This window comes from Gorilla gorilla, chromosome 16 (genome assembly GCF_029281585.2).
Source record: "Gorilla gorilla gorilla isolate KB3781 chromosome 16, NHGRI_mGorGor1-v2.1_pri, whole genome shotgun sequence".
In the NCBI taxonomy this organism is placed as follows: Eukaryota; Metazoa; Chordata; class Mammalia; order Primates; family Hominidae; genus Gorilla; species Gorilla gorilla.
This window is the reverse complement of record NC_073240.2, coordinates 61,632,579-61,650,970: the sequence shown is the minus strand read 5'-3', so window position 1 is coordinate 61,650,970 and position 18,392 is coordinate 61,632,579. Positions and strand designations below refer to the sequence as shown.

The window sequence follows — 18,392 nt, the reverse complement described above, 5'->3', positions numbered from 1 at the left end:
TTAGGAGGCCTTAGGGGTGTGGTGTGGCAGTGGGAAGAAAGACAAGTGCAGTCCAAAAGCAGAGGCTAACAATAAGAAAGGTGCAGCAAGGGTCCAAAGATCATGATGAAGTTTGGAGTCATAAGACTCAGTGTGGGAAAGGCAGAGTACAGAGCATTGTTTTCATCTCACTTCTAATTCATCCTTGTTTAGATCAGCGTTTGTCTAACCATTGAGGAGCCCATAATGGGGTCTACAGAAGAGGCCTTGAGGTTAAAATAGGGGTGAGAGATAGAGGCTGAGGTGTCGGGTGGCTAGATTTGTTTTGTAGGTTAGTACCTGCCTCACCTTTAAAGCAAGGCATACCCTAAGAAAAAAAGTTAAATGCATCGGCGGATTTTTTTATTTCTGGCTTTCTCAAGTCAGACACGTATTAAATTTAATTTCTTTGTGTTATGTTGAATATCTATAAAAACCAGTCTATTGCTGATTATTGCTATATGCATATATTTTCTCCTTTTCCGGAGGCTTTGAGCTGGCCTACAACAAATCCATAAACTAACAATGGGAAAAATAGGTTGAATCAAATGAAGTTGTTGAAATTCAATGGTTTTTTTTTTTTGACAGTCTTGCTGTGTCACCAGGCTGGAGCGCAGTGGCATGATCTTGGCTCACTGCAACCTCCGCCTCCTGGGTTCAAGCCATTCTCCTGCCTCAGCCTCCCGAGTAGCTAGGATTACAGGTGCCCACCACCACACCCAGCTAATTTTTGTATTTTTAGTAGAGATGGGGTTTCACCATGTTGGCCAGGACGGTCTCGATCTCCTGACTTCGTGATCTGCCCGCCTCGGCCTCCCAAAGTGCTGGGATTATAGGCATGAGCCACTGTTCCTGGTGAAATTCAAAGGTTTTTGACCTACATAAATGACAGTAGGGTTGACCTAATAGAAATCATTGTTTAGAAATTAGGACCAAAAGTAAGATAGAGTGAAGAGGTGGATGCCAAACCAATGCCAGGGTGAGGAGTGGGTGAGGGAATAGAAATACATGGGCTTATAGACCTACAGGATTTCCAGTAGTTAATCCTTAAATGTTCCTGGAAACCAAAGAGTAAGGTGAGATGTGATTGGTCAGAAGAAAGAATTTCAGCCTCTGAGGGAGGCAGAACTGCTCCTTACAACTTACACATTTGTCTGTGTGCAGGCCATATTCTAGGACCCATGGGTGAAGGAGTAGATTACTTCTTCAAAGCATGCTTACAGGAAATGCAGTCACAGATTTTATAAATCTCCTTTATCTAGTGACCCAGTGACAATCCCACATTCATGGGGATGGCTTGTATGTCTTCTTTTAAAGGAAACAGCATTCTAAAATGGCACATAGATGTGGAAGGTTTATGTTTGTGACTTATTTTACAAGTGGTGAAAAATGAAATGATTTGTTTCTGCTAAGTAACATTTAAAAGCATTTCCTTTTAATATAGAGGAATTTCCAGAACCCTGACCCTAACCCTCAGTGCTATTAGCCTGTTAGACATAAATTTCATTGATATCCTCTGATGTCTGATCTCCATTGGTGCCACTTCATGGCCTCTTAAAGTGAGTCCTCAAATTTGTTTCTGTAATCTAAATAATTAATCATAGAAACTAACTGTTCTTTTTAGGAAAAAATGCTTCAAATCATATAAATGTACAGTTATATGATTATCAAGTTGCATTTAATTAGATGTTTAGAGTATCATTTTATTGACTTTTGATAGTTATTTGCTTTCCCTTCTCTAAGTAACACTAACACGAACAGCTAATATTTCTAGCATTGATTGTGTGCCTGGCTCTGTTAAAGGCTTTAAATATATTATCTCATATACTGTACCCAACAGTCCCATGATGTATGGGTACCATAATTATTCTCATGTTACTGATGAACAAACTGAGGTTTGGAAAGGTTAAAAAAAGAAAAAAAAACTTCTCCAAGGCCACCTGGTTAGCAACTAGCAACAGATTGAAACTCAGCACTGTGGGCCCCACTACCCTGGTTCTCTATTGCAGTAAACCCTTGCTCCCCTACAAAGATAGGTGATCATTCTTTGCTGCTGCTAGTGGAGGTGAAGTGTATGCTTCTAACACATGGAAACAGTTGATTTTGTGACACAGGAACTTGGGCAGTAGAGGACCTTGGGAGCCAAGAAGACCAAGGCCAGCCAGATTTTAGAAATCATGACTCCAAGAACTAGAAAGGTCATGGAGGTCTTCAGATCCTGTCCCAAAACCTGCATAAGCTGACAGATGAGTGGCTGAGTTGGGGCTTGATGAGCAGATCCACCATTGGTCTGGAGGTCTGGAATCCAAGGAGCTTAAATTAAGAAAATTAAAATAAACATTGTAGGATAAGACACCAATTCTGGATACCTATAGGGAGGCCTACCTAATGGGAATTTTTCCTTAACTAACGCCCTGCAAGACATTACCTCAGACATAATTTACTTCATCTAGAAAAATAAGCACAGTAGGTCATTACAGGAGTATTGCTTCCAATAGCTGCTGTTTCTGCAGGGCCCAGGTTTTCAGACAGAGGTCTGAGCAATAATAATAAGTTAAGATTTAGCTAAGAAGGCTAAAAAGTACTAGCAGAGGAGCAGAGCTTTCGGGGAGCAGGAGTGACCTCCGAGGATGGTCAGGACTCAGCCACTGCAGGGCGAGCAGGCAGAGCCTCAAAAGATCAAGGTGGTTTCAACACATCTTCAGTTTCTGAGCCATGATTTTCCCTCCTTCTGAGTCACACCAGCCACCAACTGGGTAATGCCAAATTTGCAGCTCTCTCTGTGTCCCCAGAGGGTGAGGCTGGTGAGGAGAAAGTCACTCTGTCCTCTTCAACACTGGAAAATTCTTTTTTTTTTTTTTTGAGACAGAGTCTTGCTCTTTCGCCCAGGCTGGAGTGCAATGGCGCGATCTCGGCCCACTGCAAGCTCCGCCTCCCAGGTTCACACCATTCTCTTGCCTCAGCCTCCTGAGTAGCTGGGACTACAGGCACCCGCCAGTACGCCTGGCTAATTTTTTTTTTTTTTTTTTTTTTTGTATTTTTAGCAGAAGCAGGGTTTCACCTTGTTAGCCAGGATGGCATCGATCTCCCGACCTCGTGATCCGCCCACCTCTGCCTCCCAAAGTGATTACAGGTGTGAGCCACCGCACCTGGCCAACACTGGAAAATTCTTAATTTAGGCTCCACACCTTATTCTTCCCAGCCCAAACTCACTTCAGTGGGATAGTTTGTATAATATTGTGAATGTTTAAAGCAAGGCATTTATATACAGTTAGTTTGCCTTGAATAGAAGTGAATCCAAATCGGGTCTCATTAGAGCACCACTGATCTATGATTTAGGCAATTTTACCATTATCTGCAAAGGGAAGAAATTATGGGTATATTCAGACATAATTCCGTAGCATGACAGTGAAATCTTTCTTTTATTGCTTTGACTGCTTTATTTTATTAATTTATTTTACTAGTGTTTCTGAAGTAGTAAAGTGTCAGGAACTCCATTAATATGGATCTTGATTGTTCACAGAGTCTTAGATTTGTAATGGATTTGTTATTTATAAGATGATCTTTGGTGTTTTCATTAAAAATGCTTGGATATGATAACAGTGTTATAATAACAATGAGAGTGATAGCATCCACCTGGATTTTAAAAATAATAACAGCCATTTTTACTCACAGACTAAATCAGTTAAGTTATCTTTGGATTACATCAAAACAGCCTCACACCCTATCTTAAGAGAACTTACTATCTCAGGGGAAGAACATTTGTGTCCAAAAAAAGTCATAAGAACACTCATTCATTCATTTGACATTATTACTGTATTCTTATAAAATAGCGGGCACTATGCTAAGTCCTGGGGAGAGAGAGGTAGATGAGAAGGTTAAGAGTGTACCACACCAAGCAGGTGAAAGAAACCCAGGCTCTCATTGTTCAGTAAGACTACATTAGGTCTTAAGAGGTCCTTGTATCTGCATTTGGATTTCATACATGCTCAGCCTGGTGTGTGCTTCTCATTTACTTGCCTTGGTGAACTACTTCTCAGCCTTGTGTTGAGATGTCCTTTCTTCTCAAAAGTCTTCCCCAATATCTGCAAAGTATTTTTTTAACTGTTATTTTAAGTTCAGGTGTACAAGTACAGGTTTGTTACATAAGTCATAGGGTTTGATGTACGGATTATTTCATCACTCAAGTATTAAGCCCAGTACCCATTAGTTATTTTTCCTGATCCTCTCCCTCTTCCCACCTTCCACCGTCTGAAAGGCCCCAGTGTGTGTTGTTCCCGTCTATGTGTCCATGGGTTCTCATCATTTAGCTCCCATTCTCAAGTGAAAATATGTCCAATATCCACAAAATTTAATAGCACTTAGCATCTTGAATTGTGACTAGGTGTCTGTCTCACTAATCCTTGAGGAAAGAGCCATGTTTTCATGATATCAGATACCTGGTAACTCTCAGGCATAGAAGATGTCCCATACATCTGTATTAAACATATGAATGATTGAAGCATAAATACTAGATGAAGTTTCTCTTTGAAAATTACTTGGAAACGGTACTATGTAAAAATTATTTCAGAAAAAAAAAATTTAGCAAAAATCCCAACAAGTGTGCTCCATGGTGTCACAAGCAGTCTGAAGTTGTGTGACTCTTATCACATCGCCTAGATGTGATAACGAAAGTTTTAAAAAAATGTGTAAAGGTTGATGTGTATGAGCATCAGTGCAGTAATGTCCAGGATTTCCAAAGAGAACATTATCTTTGGCCTAAGAAGAAAGATTTTAAAATCAAATTTAAGCCCAATATGGCCCAGATGTCTCAAGTCAGCAAAACCATTTGTCAAAAGAATTCCGAGTGCCTCCAACAAGTGTGGTGGTCTCCTAGCCCCCCCACTTCCTGTAAGAGCCCACAAATGACAGATCCCAGAAAGCCAACTTCAGAAAAAACACATTTTTTGGTGAGGGGAGACCAACCTCAGGAAATTAATTCTCTGTACTCTAGCTGTCACATTCACAATTAATTAGCTTAAAGTTCCTTGAAAGAACATTTATGCTATTGTGGCTTTATTTGCTTGAAATAGTAGAAATCTGTGGGACTTCAGGAGGGTGTGGTGGTATAAAACCCTTGGCTTTCACAACTGGTTTTTCTCTTTCCCTGAGGATAACTTACATTAAATACCCTGAACAACTGTGGTCTTCAAAGAAGTTTTTAGAGAACCTGATCCTTAAGTGAAACAAGCAAAAGTTTGAAACTAATTACCATGAAAAGTAGTATTTCAAAGGGCTCCTTGGGTGGTCCACTGGAGCCTGCCATCAGGTGAAAAAAGCCAAAATGTTTAACCTCCTGCAGGCGTTCTGGTTCACAGTGAATCTACTACTGAAGGCCTGGCTTCATTCATATCCAGAGGGATTGGGTTCTCTCATCCACCGTGGCTGCAGAATGTATTCCCAGAATGACCATATTCTTCTCCTGGGTGATTTCCACTGGTATCCTCACCATTGGACATACTGGTGAGACAACAGCAGACGCATTTCTAACAGAAAGATTTGGTTAACTCTCAAAGGTCTGTTTCCCTGAAGTGCCTCTCCATACAGCACAGCCCAGCTCTAGAATTCCCTGGGTTATTGAACTGAGTGAGTCCTGCCACCATCTGTAGACATACCCAACATTTATTACTCATGGATCACATGATTTACCGAGATCCAGGAAGGACAGCAAGTGATCAGACGAGATCCTGAGTTTGGAGGCACAGAGCCTGAGTTCCTATCCTGACTTGGACACTGGACATTTTATAAGTTCACTGCTACATAAAATTTATACATTTGAACATTAAATTGTATAGGTTTTGGTTTTTTAGGGGGTAGATTATGCTAAAATTCTGCTTATTTGCAGACAAAGCTGTGTCCTTGAGGGCATAGTTGAAGTTACAAACAAAATGTTTTATCTTTTTTTTTTTTCCAAAAATATGCATTAAGCATCAACTATGTACCAGGCACTGTTCTAGGTGCTGGGAATACAGCAGTAAACTGAATAAACTTTCCAACTTTGTAGGATTACATTCCAGCTTAGGGGTCAGTAAACTTAGGGATCAGTAAGCTAGGGGTCTAGCTATGGGACCCTCTGCAAGTCCTGTCACCTCTCTGAGTCTCAGTGTTTTTGTTGTTACCATTATTGTTGTTGTTATTGATGATGTTGTTGTTCTGATGAATAGCTAGAATTTTGTTGTGAGTTTCCTGTGAGCCATATGCCCTGATAAATGTTTACCTGGATTATCTTAAGAGTCTCCTGAGGTGTAGATAGTATTATTCACTTCCCTTTATCAATGAGAAAAAGTGAAAGATTAAATAACTTGCCCCAAATCACCTATAGTTAGTGAAAAAGCAGCATTTGTACACTAGCAGGCTGACCCCAGAGGCCACACTTTTAACCATGATCCTACTTCCTCAGGGCAAAATAAGGTTAAAATAAGTGGATGTCCTTTTTCAATTCTAAATTTCCATAATTCTGTAAATCATTCCATAAATTCTGTAATACCCCTACTTAGTTTTGGTGATTAAGAAGAAATTTTCTATGCTGGAATAGGAGTTATCAAACAATGGCCTACATGCTAAATCAGGCCCCATGCCTGTCTATATTAATAAAGTTGAATTGGAACACAGCTACACTCATTCCTTCATGTATTGTCTGTGGCTGCTTTTGTACCACAATGGCGGAGTTGAGTCTTACAAAAGACAGTCTTGGCACAAAACTAAAAGTATTTACTCTGCTGATGCTTTATGGAAGTTTACGGACCCCTAAGCTGGAATGTAACCCTACAAAGTTGGAAAGTTTATTCTGTTTACTGCTGTATTCCCAGCACCTAGAACAGTGCCTGGTACACAGTTGATGCTTAATGCATATTTTTGAAAAAAATAAGATAAAACATTTTGTTTCTAACTTCAACTATACCCTCAAGGACACAGCTTTGTCTGCAAATAAGCAGAATTTTAGTATAATCTACTCCCCTAAAAAAACAAAACCCATAAAATTTAATGTTCAAATGTATAAATTTTATGTAGCGGTGAACTTATAAAATGAGATTTTCATCAATTTTCTTGAGCCAAAGAAGGGATGCCAGATTTAAGATAAACAGCTGTTGTAGGTTTTTCTTCTTCCCGTTTCAGGACTTCATGCCTTGGCTTGGTAAAATTAATATTAACATTGAAAAAAATAGGTTATTTGTTTTAAGTGACTTCCCTATAAGCTAATTGGCGAATATTTATAGAAGAATAGACAGACTGCTTTGCATTCTGTATTTGCCCTTTCTTTTGTGAATTACTATGTGAAAGATAAATTCCGTGATATTTTATACCTATTACCTACAAAATTTGCTTTTTGCTCCAGAATGTATTATTTGGGAATGTTTAAAACAGCAACTGGATATCTCTAGCTGCATTTCAACTTAATAGAGCTAATACAGCTAATTGGAGGTGGGAGTTGTTCAGTGGAAGGTACTTTATATTCCAGAACAAACTTAGAAACATAATAGCTGTGGCAGCTTTCCCCCCTAAGTTTGTATAGTCATTTATCTTAGCAGCAAATTAATTAATTTTCTTTCATTATCTGGTACTTAGTCATAAAATGTTGTCATTCTCATTATGTCATTCTGCAAAATCCTCTGTACATATTGTTAATAATACCGAACTGTGTGAGCTCACCACAAGTTATATGAATGTATTTGGAAATTATTCTAATAGAAGTAACTTTTAACATGTAATACCAAGTTTTCCTGGCCTTTTAGAAGTACCTGCATACTTCTGGAATAGATCTAAGGGGCATGACCGTTTCTTCATTCATTCATTTATTCCAAAAACCTACTTTGTACTGAATATTTGGCTAAATGATTAAGATAACTTGCACACATACACACACACACACACACACACACACACACACACGCACGACCTTTACCCATAGAAGACCACAATCTGGTGTGGAGGATGTGTTAGAGAGAGAGTCAGAATCTGAGATGAACACTTTAATCATGAGTGAGGGGAAATTCTGGGCACAAGAGGCTCTGGGCACCAGCTGAGACTGGGAGAGACAAAAGATCAAGGAAGAATCTTTAAAGACTTGGCACTTGATGTGAAAAACGAAAACTAAGAAGAAGGAAAAGAGGAAAGAGGGATCCCATAAATAAAGGAATTAGGAAAAGAAAAGTTGAGTAGGGATTGCGCTGGTGAGGAAGATATGGAAGGGCACCCCAGAGAGGAGGAAGAGCAGGTGAAGGGCACATAGCGCCAAACAATATGTGCACTTGGGGAACAGCACATAGGGGCACGTGGCTGGAGGTAAGGAGGAGAGTGCAGGAGATGAGCCAGGGGGGCAGATGTGAAGGAGCTTGTGCACCATGCTAAAGAGTTGACTTTGATATTGTTGGTGCTGGGGAATTGTGCAAGAAAGACCAGATGTACTGCCATAGGAAAGAACTAATTAATTGGAATGACAAATCAACAAGTGATGGTGCTAGCATTTGGGACCACAAGATTCCTCTACTTGTGTATGAACCACCTCTTCAGTCACTAAATAGAGAAGTGATTCCACTCTGCAGTTTCAGAGATTCCAGGAGATGCCAAGCAAAACCTTTGCTGTTCTCACTGCCCTACTTTATACTTGGTTGCTAAATTCTGTGCACCCTGAGAGACCCTGGTGTGGTCTCTCAGGTACCATTGGAAAAGTTTCTCTTGCTGTCCCACTTCCAGAGTTAAGACCAAACAATAGCTGCCTTTGTGTTTGCCTGCGGATCATGGCTCAGTACCTTCTCAAGATACCCAACGTCTTGCTCAGACCACATTTTGAATTTGTTATCCTTTTAGGTTTTCATTGCATTCTCCAGAGCATCTTTGCATATGACCTTCCTAATACCCCTATGAGAGATGCAGAGCATCTCACAGATGTAGGTATTCATTCTATAGGAGGTTAAATGGCCAATGCAAGATCACAGCTTAAAGTATGTACAGACCTGGGCCTCAGACATGGAGCTCCTACCTCTTAGACTAGTGCTTACTCTGCTATGGCACACTTGCTTTATGATAGAGATTCCCTCATAGTGCTGCCAGTGAGTTATTCTCCAAAGCATAAGTTCATCCGCAAAGCTTTCAATAAACTGTTTACTTTGGAATACTTTTAGATTTGCATAGAGTTGTAAAGATAATGCAGAGAGTTTCTGCATACCTTTTACCCAGTGTCTCCCAATGTTAACATCTTACATAACTATGATTCATTTGCCAAAACTCAGAAGTTAACATTGGCACATTACCATTAACTAAAGTCCAGACTTTATTTGGATTTTACCAGTTTTTTCCACTAATGTCCTTTTTCTGTTTCCAGGATCCAATCCAGGATACTGCATTGCATTTAACATCCTTAAAGTTTTTAATTATGCATGGTTGTGGTATATGGAAGCTGACTGCTTCACATAAGAGGCTTTGAACTGGCTAGACTGGACAAGAGAGAGCCAGTTCTGTAAAAGGGAAAAGTCTTCCTTTCTTAAGCGGAAAAACCATTCAGCTTTGGAATATAGGGGCAATATTTCCCTCATCAACTCTCCTAGGTTGAATGGCTCCCACAAGGAAGAACAGTCAAAATCTGAGTTGGTGATATTAATATTTATTTGATGAATGGCATTACAGGTAGACTGGCTGGCCATGGCCCTTGAAACACATTATGCACATAAAATGCTTCAAACCTCATGTAGATGCCATTCTCCAATCCCATAAACAATGCTTTGTTTGCTAGGGCAGCGATTCAGTGAAGGCCATTATTTGGTATACCTTAAGCTTATAAGCTGAACTCCAAATTTAACAGGAAGGTTACCAAATAATTCTTAAGTGCCCTTGAGGAGTTTGGCTTCCAAATGTGCGCTTTGGTGTGGTTTGAAAAAAAAACAAATCTTTGATCTGCAACAGGAATGTAATTTGGGGAAACGTGCAAAACTTCTGTTGCCTGGATATCTCCAACCCATCTCCTTTTGTAGACTTGATCTATTATGCATTGAAGTCCGTTCTAATTACTGTTTCCTATGCTTGTTCCGATGTGCTCAAGAAGGCATTTCTAAAAGTTCTCACTTTAGAGAAAAGAGGATCTGGCTGTGTTTGCATGAGTATCAAACCTCTCCAACTTGCATTGATTGTCTAGCAAACCAGATGTGTCTTCCTAACAGGACTAGTAGAGTAACTGAGAGAGTTAAGAAGTTGTTTAAAAAATACTTATTGGCAGGAGATCACATTGATTGTCTTGGAAAAGAACAATAGGATTAGGACTTGTCTTGTACAATTGCCAAAGGCAAGCATATGCTTATGTCACAGGGACAGTTAAACAACTCTACAAGTGACCCATATGTGACTAGTGAGTGTAAGGATTGTCCTAGCATAAAATGCCTGTGACCACTGACAACCAGAATGCCTAGTGGGGAGGGGAAAATGCAGGCCATTGTCCAGGAGGTCTTATGCTTTTGTGACGCCAAGTAGGTTTCTGTGCAAAAGTGTTTGAGCGTCACCACACATACACAGTTATAAACTGACTACGTAATCTAATGGCCAAGTGCCTTCTTAGTCTAATGTATCCTCCCACAGAGATTTGCTAGCTAAAGACGCCCCTCTGCTCTATGGTTGTTGCCACTCTCACTACACTTCCACTACCTCCTCAGGTCCAGATGCCTTTTATCCATTAAGGACCAGCATATGAACTGTTTCTTCTGTACAACCTGGTAGATACCTGTAAACAGAAGATATTATTTCTCCTCTAAAATCCACAAAAATCGCTGTCTATATCTCTTAGGTGCACTTTTCACTCTCTGGTCATGTAAGTAGGTGTCTAATTCCCCCTCATAGGATAATTAATTTGTGCATAGGATGTTTGTTTAATTTACCTTTATTTAGCCCCACCGTGCTTAGCATGCTACTTGGTACATACCAGCAGTTCAATAACTCTCTGAATAAATAGCACCTGGTTTCTGTAGCCAATTGCAGCTAGTAACAGAATAACCTTTGCTTTGCTCATTACCTTATGACTGAAATCATGAATAATAGGAAGTCCTAGTCACATGTCTGATTGAATTCTTATACCATTGTTGCAAAGACTACTTCATGGAGATATTTTCCTTGGCCCAATCAACCACAATGAGAAAAGATAAGCAGGCAACCAAGGAACACAAAGAGTCCTCAAGTCACTTCTTGATCTTATTATGAATTCTGAGTGGTGCAATGTATCCTAGTCAAGTTGCCTCCTCTGGGACATAAGTGTGGAGGAAGCAAGAACAGTGATGCACTACCAAGCCAGAGGGAACAAGAGGAGGATGGCACAACGTGTCAGGGCCAGGGTTCCCCTTAGGGCTAGCATCGCTTATGCACTTTCTTGTCCATTTTATGGTTTTCTAAGGGGAGAGGGAGGAGTGGTCACTTGCTTATGCACTTTTCGCTCCTAGAAGTCTGGGACTTGTAAAAGCCATTACTTGAGAGCAGCTGGGGCAAATTGAAACTTTTAACAAATATTTATAATACCTGTTATGTGACAAGCCACATGCCGGACATTGCATGCCATCAGACCTGCCCACTGGCAATCTCCTGTTGATAGAGTCTATTTGGAGAGACTCTATCAACAGGAGATTTCCAATCATGTTTCTAACCAAAGTGTTGGCTGAACTCAGGAGTATTAAGCTGAAACATGCCCTGCATTATTGAGACCACCTTTCCTTCTCCTGTTAGGTGCACCTGGATAATCTATATTGTGGCCTATCCTGGGTGACACCTATAGTCCCAGCCTCTGTAATAGATGCCTCTCCTGGGATTTTCATGGAAAAGAAAAATCTGTTTATAAAATCGCGAAATCAGCCTGTGCCCTCTATATCTCTGGGAAAGGTCCTACCTATTAATTCAGCCACATTCCGAATGCCTGAGAACTCCTTATACAAAGGTCAGTGGGAAAAAAATGGTTACCTTGGCTGCATTGAGGACCTGCAATTTTATGGTCATTTCAGCCAAAATATAAGGAACTGATGTGTTCTTTTTTTCTAGATGTGGCCCATTTTCTGAAGGATACCACCATCAAAATACTGTAAAATAATGGGGGGTGCATGATGGAGTGATTTGGTCCGAGGTTGATGGTAATAAAACTGGAACATCCATCATGTTTGGCATGGGTTCTGGTCAGCTTCCTTGTTTGAAGTGTGCTGTCTGTGCCTAGTGGAAATAATCAGGTTGCCAACCTGTGTTTGGAAAGCTGTGAAGAAAGCAGCTCTTTATGTACAGATAGACAGGAAGGCATGAAGTGCTCTCAGACATTTTCTCAATTTTCCTCTTACTGAGTGTTTTTTCCCCCTGGAAAATGCTTTAATATCCAATTGATAAGGTCCCAAGTGAAATTTACACATGAAAGAAGGGAGAACTTCTAATAAAATGACATTAGAATCCTTCTTTTCTCCCAGACACCCTTATGCCATCTCTGATTGAATGGATTTGAAACCGAAGTACCACGCACTTTGGGGTGGAAGGAAGCCTAAAGGCCACTCCATCCAGTCCTTCATTTGCTGTTTAAATCCCTCTCATAGTAGCCACACAGGCAGGGTTGGTCCAAGACTCTAAGTCTATGATTCTTCTGATGACCGGGGCTTGCTAACCCAACAGAACCATCAGGTTTGGAAGTGTACCTAAGCTAATAAAACAGCTTTCAATGCACAAGTCCTCATTAATAATAAAGGCTACTTTTTTCAAATGTGCATCCCTGTGCTAAGAGCTTGAGAGCTTGACATGTACCAACTTATACTATTCACAGTGACCTCCAAGGGAGATACTTATTACTACCATTTTCCAGTTAAAGAAACCAAGGCTTAACTAAGTGAGCCAAAGTGCTTATCTAGTTTATTCACAGATACCTCCAGTGACAGGGACCATGCAGTTCTTCTCCAGCCAGCTCTGACTCTCAGAAACTGCTTCTCTATAAGGTGTAATGTGTCTCCCTATAAATCAAGCAGTAGTTATTAACTGCTAAAATTCTGGCACCATGCTAGGCATTTTAGATTTAAACAAATTATGGGTGTTATTTGTATATTTATGTATATTTCACCTTATTTTAAGAGCTATTTGGGGAAAATAGAAGGAAACTTCTGATATATAACAATGGCAAAATATAAATAAGATTAGAGAAGCAGGATCAGGGAACGTGTAAGTAAAATTGAAAACTATCATGACCAAATTAAAAATATACTATACATATTATATAGAACAAGAAAGAGTGCATCAATTTATTTCGTATTTCACCTGGACTTCCTGGCAACCAAAATAAAATGGGAGACATTGTCAATTCACAGTTCTTATTAATCAAATGATCATTAAAACAGGGTAGCCATTTTCTTGAAATTAAATTGTGAGAAAACTCTCTCATAGGATCTCATATAGAGAATATCAAGAGATCTTGGTAGCTGTAGCCTCAACAAAATTTCTATAGAGTACATATTAATTATTTCGCACATTGATACACTTAGGCTCTAATGCATCTTTTGTTAGAACCCAAGAGCAGAACATTAAAATAAACTTGGCAAAAAGGGCAATGTAGGTCAAATATATAGCCTATGACCTCCCATCTATATACCCTAAGAGGAAAGATTCTCTACTACTGCTCTCAGTACTTCACATATGACACCTGATGTGTGCGTTTCTTTTCCTATAACAATTCAGTTCTGTGGCACACACGAACTGGGTGTTCTACAATTAAACTCAATTCTGACACTATCTACCTGGAAATAGCATCAGATCCCACAGTTAAGGGCTCAGTCGCACAATACTGCCCCCACTTAAGATGTCAATCTACATGTTGTCACCTGTGATTTCTGACCCATCAGCTATAATTTCGAAGTTGCCAGTACCCCTCCTCAGGCTCAATCACTTGCTAGAACAGATCAAAGAACTCAGGACAACAGTTTTCTTACTAAATTACTGGTTTATATTAAAAGATAGATACAAAAAGGTTTATACAAAAAGGCTGAGTGTGGTAGCACTTTGGGAGGTCTAGGCAGGCAGATCACTTGAGCCCAGGAGTTCAAGACCAGCCTGGGAGACATGGCGAAACCCCATCTCTACTAAAAATACAAAAATTAGCCGGGCATGGTGGCTCACAGCTGTAGTCCCAGCTACTTGGGAGGCTGAGGCATGAGAATCACTTGAGCCCTGGAGGCAGTGGTTACAGTGAGCCAAGATCGCACCACTGCACTCCAGCCTGGATGACAGAGCAAGATTCTGACTCAAAACTAGATAGGTAGATAGGTAGGTAGGTAGGTAGGTAGGTAGATAGATAGATAGATAGATAGATAGATAGATAGATAGATAGATAGATAAAGATAAGATACAACTCAGGAACACCCAGATGGAAAAGATGCATAAGACAAGATATAGGGGATGGGCATGCCACCCTCCCAGCACCACTATGTCTTCAGCAACCTGTAATCTCCCTGAACCCTGTCCTTTTGGGTTGTATGGCAGCTTTGTCATGTAGGCATGATTGGCCACTGGTGACTAATTTAAACTCCAGCCCCTCTCTCCTCCCTAGAGGTCTGGAGAGTGGGGCTGAGAGTCCCAATCACACAGTTTGTTCCTCTGGCAACCAGCCCCCCATCCTTAGGAGCTTCCTAAAGGGCAGTCATTAATATAAACACAGGTGTGATTGAAAAGGGTATGTTATGAACAATAAAAGATGATTATTTTGCCTTCATTCTCTTAGCCCTTCAGAAATTCCAAGGGTTTTAGGAACTCAGTATCAGAAATGGATGAAGACCAAATATATATTTCTTGTTATAAATCACAAAATCATTTGGAGCTGGAGGACATTATGTTGAGTGAACTAAGCCAGGCACAGAAAGACAAATATTTAATATGTGGAAGCTAAAACAAATCTTGAACTCATGCAGATGGAGAGTAGAATAATGGCTACCAGAGGCTGGGAAGAATAGTGGGGAGGTGGATATAAAGAGGAGATGGTTAGTGGGTACAAAAATACAGTTAGATAGAAGGAATAGGATCTAATGTTCATTGGCACAATAGGGGTGACTGTAGTTAGTAATAATTTATTGTCTATTTCAAAATAACTAAAAGAGGAGAAATGGAATGTTCCTAACACAGAAAAATGGTAAATGCTTGGGGTGATGCATTTTGCCCTTTGATCACTATATATTGTATGTTTGTATCAAAATATCACATGTAAAAATATATAAATAAATGAAGATAAGTTGTCTAGGCCAAAAAATTTTAATATCCAATCTCTCCCCTGAACAAAGGCACAAAGCATTACCCCTGACACAACGATCTTCATTATAGCTCTCAGCTATTGAGACATATAGACAGGCCTGAATCCCAAAATATAAATGGTATGAGTGTAGAGAGTAGGAACTCTCTGTGGTTGAGTGAAGCAACCCATTCAATGCAGGCTGGGACTGGAAGGGGCTGTTTCCAGGAAGGGTTGGCCTTCATACTGAGCTGGACTGAACAAGCATTGAGAAAAGATAGACAAAAGATGAGTCAGGCTGAATGTAACTGATTTGATTTATTCCTTTCACTTAAACTGTGTGATGCCTCAGTTTCATGTGTCTACAGAGGACGCTCACCCTTGGCACCACCTGGAAAGTGTAACAGCAGGGCATTCAGGTTCTGGCCAAGGAGCCATCAGCAAACCCATTACCAATGCTTAAAGTGAGTCTCATAAGGCAGATTTGGCTCCAAGCAAAAACCACAGCTCTATTTTCATAAACTAATTTCACTTGTTTGCCCCAGTTAATATTAATAAGCCCAGGGCTATATGCTTCTACTTACCAGAGCACAAAGATAATAGAATAATAGAGTGTTAGATCTGAAATGGACCTTGGAGATCTTCTAGACCAACTTCTCCATTTGATATATGAGGAAACAGGTGTGAGGAAGTAAAGAGCCAGGTTTCAGGCAGTGAAATTCACAGACTAGACTGGAACCCAAGTTCTCTGACAGGGAGCCCTGTTCAGGGTTTATCAGGTCTATCAAACATCTTTTTCTCTTTCTACCTCATCCCTAAGGACTGGAATGTGGTGGAAAGAACGTTAGACCAGGCAATGGGAGAACCAGGATCTAAACATATCTTCATTAATTTTACCTTGAATTTGTCTGGCCTCTTATTTCCTCTTCACAGCATCAACTTTCTTGTAAAAGTGGTTGCCTACTACTGTTCCCCAAAGGAAGAGGCAAGGTAAAACAAAGTCTCCACAATACTAGCAATACCAAATGTGGAACAAATCCCAGTGGTAGTGTTACTTGGTGCTCTGTGACTTTGGAACCTAAAGCTTCACTAGACCGTTGCAATTACTAAGTGAGTAAATAAAGCACGTAGCACAAAGGCCTGGCACTGAGATGCCCACCCCCTTCATGGGGCTCCTGTCTTCTTCCTTCCTGATAGATCATGTGTAAGTTCATATGTATCTATAAGGGACATGAATTATCCAGAATTCCTTATAGTCAGAATGTACAGTGATATAATGTTCCTGAGTTACTTACCCATTTCCACTGAGTAAGTCAGCTTGCAGAACTCATTTCCATTTCTCTTCAACTAGCCAAACATCCATTTTCACCTACATGGAACCTTCTACTGGCCTCGGGACAAAGAAATCACATTTGGAGTGTCCCAGGACAATTTAGCTTTGGAAGAAAAAAAAAAACAAAACAAGGATGGTAACATGAAGGACATTTGCTGTGTTGGGCTGTCACTAAGTCCCCATCGGAACTGTGAAAAATTATGGCCAATAAAATAACATTTTTCAAAATGTGACACTACCCTTATGTTTATCTTGGGCAATAAATGGGTTTTAAAAAGAATATTTGAGGGCTATCCATTCTTCAAGCACTCAATAACATATCATAAGTTAATTGCATTATTAATTTATAACAGAGTAATTGTTTTGTCTCAACAGTCATTTTCACAAGCTCTGACGTTCATTTTCTCTTCCTTTTTAATCATCTCAAAATATTAACACTTAAACCACCCCCACCATGCCACCCCACTTGTCTGCCTCCTCCTGCAAAATATAAAAAATGATTCTGAGGGCTGGGCACAGTGGCTTATGCCTATAATCCCAGCACTTTGGGAGACTGTGGCAGGCGGATCACGAGGTCAGGAGTTCAAGACCAGCCTGGCCAATATGGTGAAATTCCGTCTCTACTAAAAATACAAAAACTAGCTGGGCATGGTGGCACACACCTGTAGTCTCAGCTCCTCGGGAGGCTGAGGAAGAAGAATTGCTTGAACCTGGGAGGCAGAGGTTGCAGTGAGCTGAGATGGTGCCACCGCACTCCAGCCTGGGCGACAGAGCGAGACTCTGTCTCAAAAAAAAAAAAATGATTCTGACAGTTGGCATGCATAATCTTCTGGCCACCCTTTTGTGATAATGAAAAGAATAAGAACAAAAGCAGCTAGTATTGATTGAGTTTGAAGCTCTGCCAAACAGTCTACTAAACAGTTTAACTGCATTACTTCATTTAATCTTCCCAACAATCCTGTAAGGTAGATGGCAGTATTATGCCTATTTTACATGTGAGGGAATTAAGGCAGAGAATCATTTTCTAAAGCCAAAACAAAAAACCGTCCTCACCATTTATTTGGTGAGGGTTCATGAATACAGCTTTTCGTAGGCCAGGTTTGCGTAAATAAGAATGTGTTTTTGAGTGCTGTTCATTCTATATAACACAAAATATAAATATCATCTTTAATTGTACCCAAGTCTAAGTAGTGAAAGGCAGAGAAAAATTAAGTAAAATACCTATTAAGACCACAAAAACTATGTCTTCTGGAATGAATTTTTTTTTAAATGAATGATCCAGTTTGGGTACTGGTGTACATTGTAGTGTTAGAATGACCTTATTATGACATGTACAGGCACTGTGATTGTTTTGTTCCTGAAAGGTCAGAACACTAGTGTGCAAGCCCAGGCTCTGTCACTATCTGTGCTGTGTCCAGTAGTTCACTTCATCTTTCTGAATCTCAGTTATCTCAATTGTAAAAGATTGGCCCTAATATTCCAATATTCCTAGAGTTTATGTTGATAACAGGATAGATCCAAGAAACTGTTTATAAGCTAATCATGAAGATGATAAGGGGAAGACAGCCCATTTTTAATGCCCAAGTTTAGATACACCAAGACTCAGTCTTGCATTTCAACCTGCCTGAAGGGAGAGCCACACAGTTGGACAGCAGAGAGGAAAAGCCCCTATATGAAAGCTTAATAATAACAACAACCAAAAAAGGGCAGTCTTGAAGCATCATGACACTAAAAGCTCATTAAGATCTCTGTCCCAGCTATTACACTCCTAATTGAACAGTTACACAAATAGATGTA

At 40.0% G+C, this 18,392-nt stretch overlaps 1 protein-coding gene and 1 long non-coding RNA gene across 2 annotated transcripts in view; one reads left to right on the top strand and one right to left on the bottom strand.

Moving 5' to 3' along the window:
* Positions 1 to 18,392, top strand: part of RORA (RAR related orphan receptor A) — a 736,533-nt gene that overhangs the window by 348,707 nt on the left and 369,434 nt on the right. The gene's annotated exons all lie outside the window — the stretch shown is intronic.
* Positions 12,814 to 17,945, bottom strand: LOC129526997 (uncharacterized). Its single transcript, XR_008671830.2, has 3 exons — positions 17,817 to 17,945; positions 16,558 to 16,698; positions 12,814 to 13,004 (listed from the first exon to the last, which is right to left on the bottom strand). It is a non-coding gene; the product is annotated as an uncharacterized lncRNA (long non-coding RNA).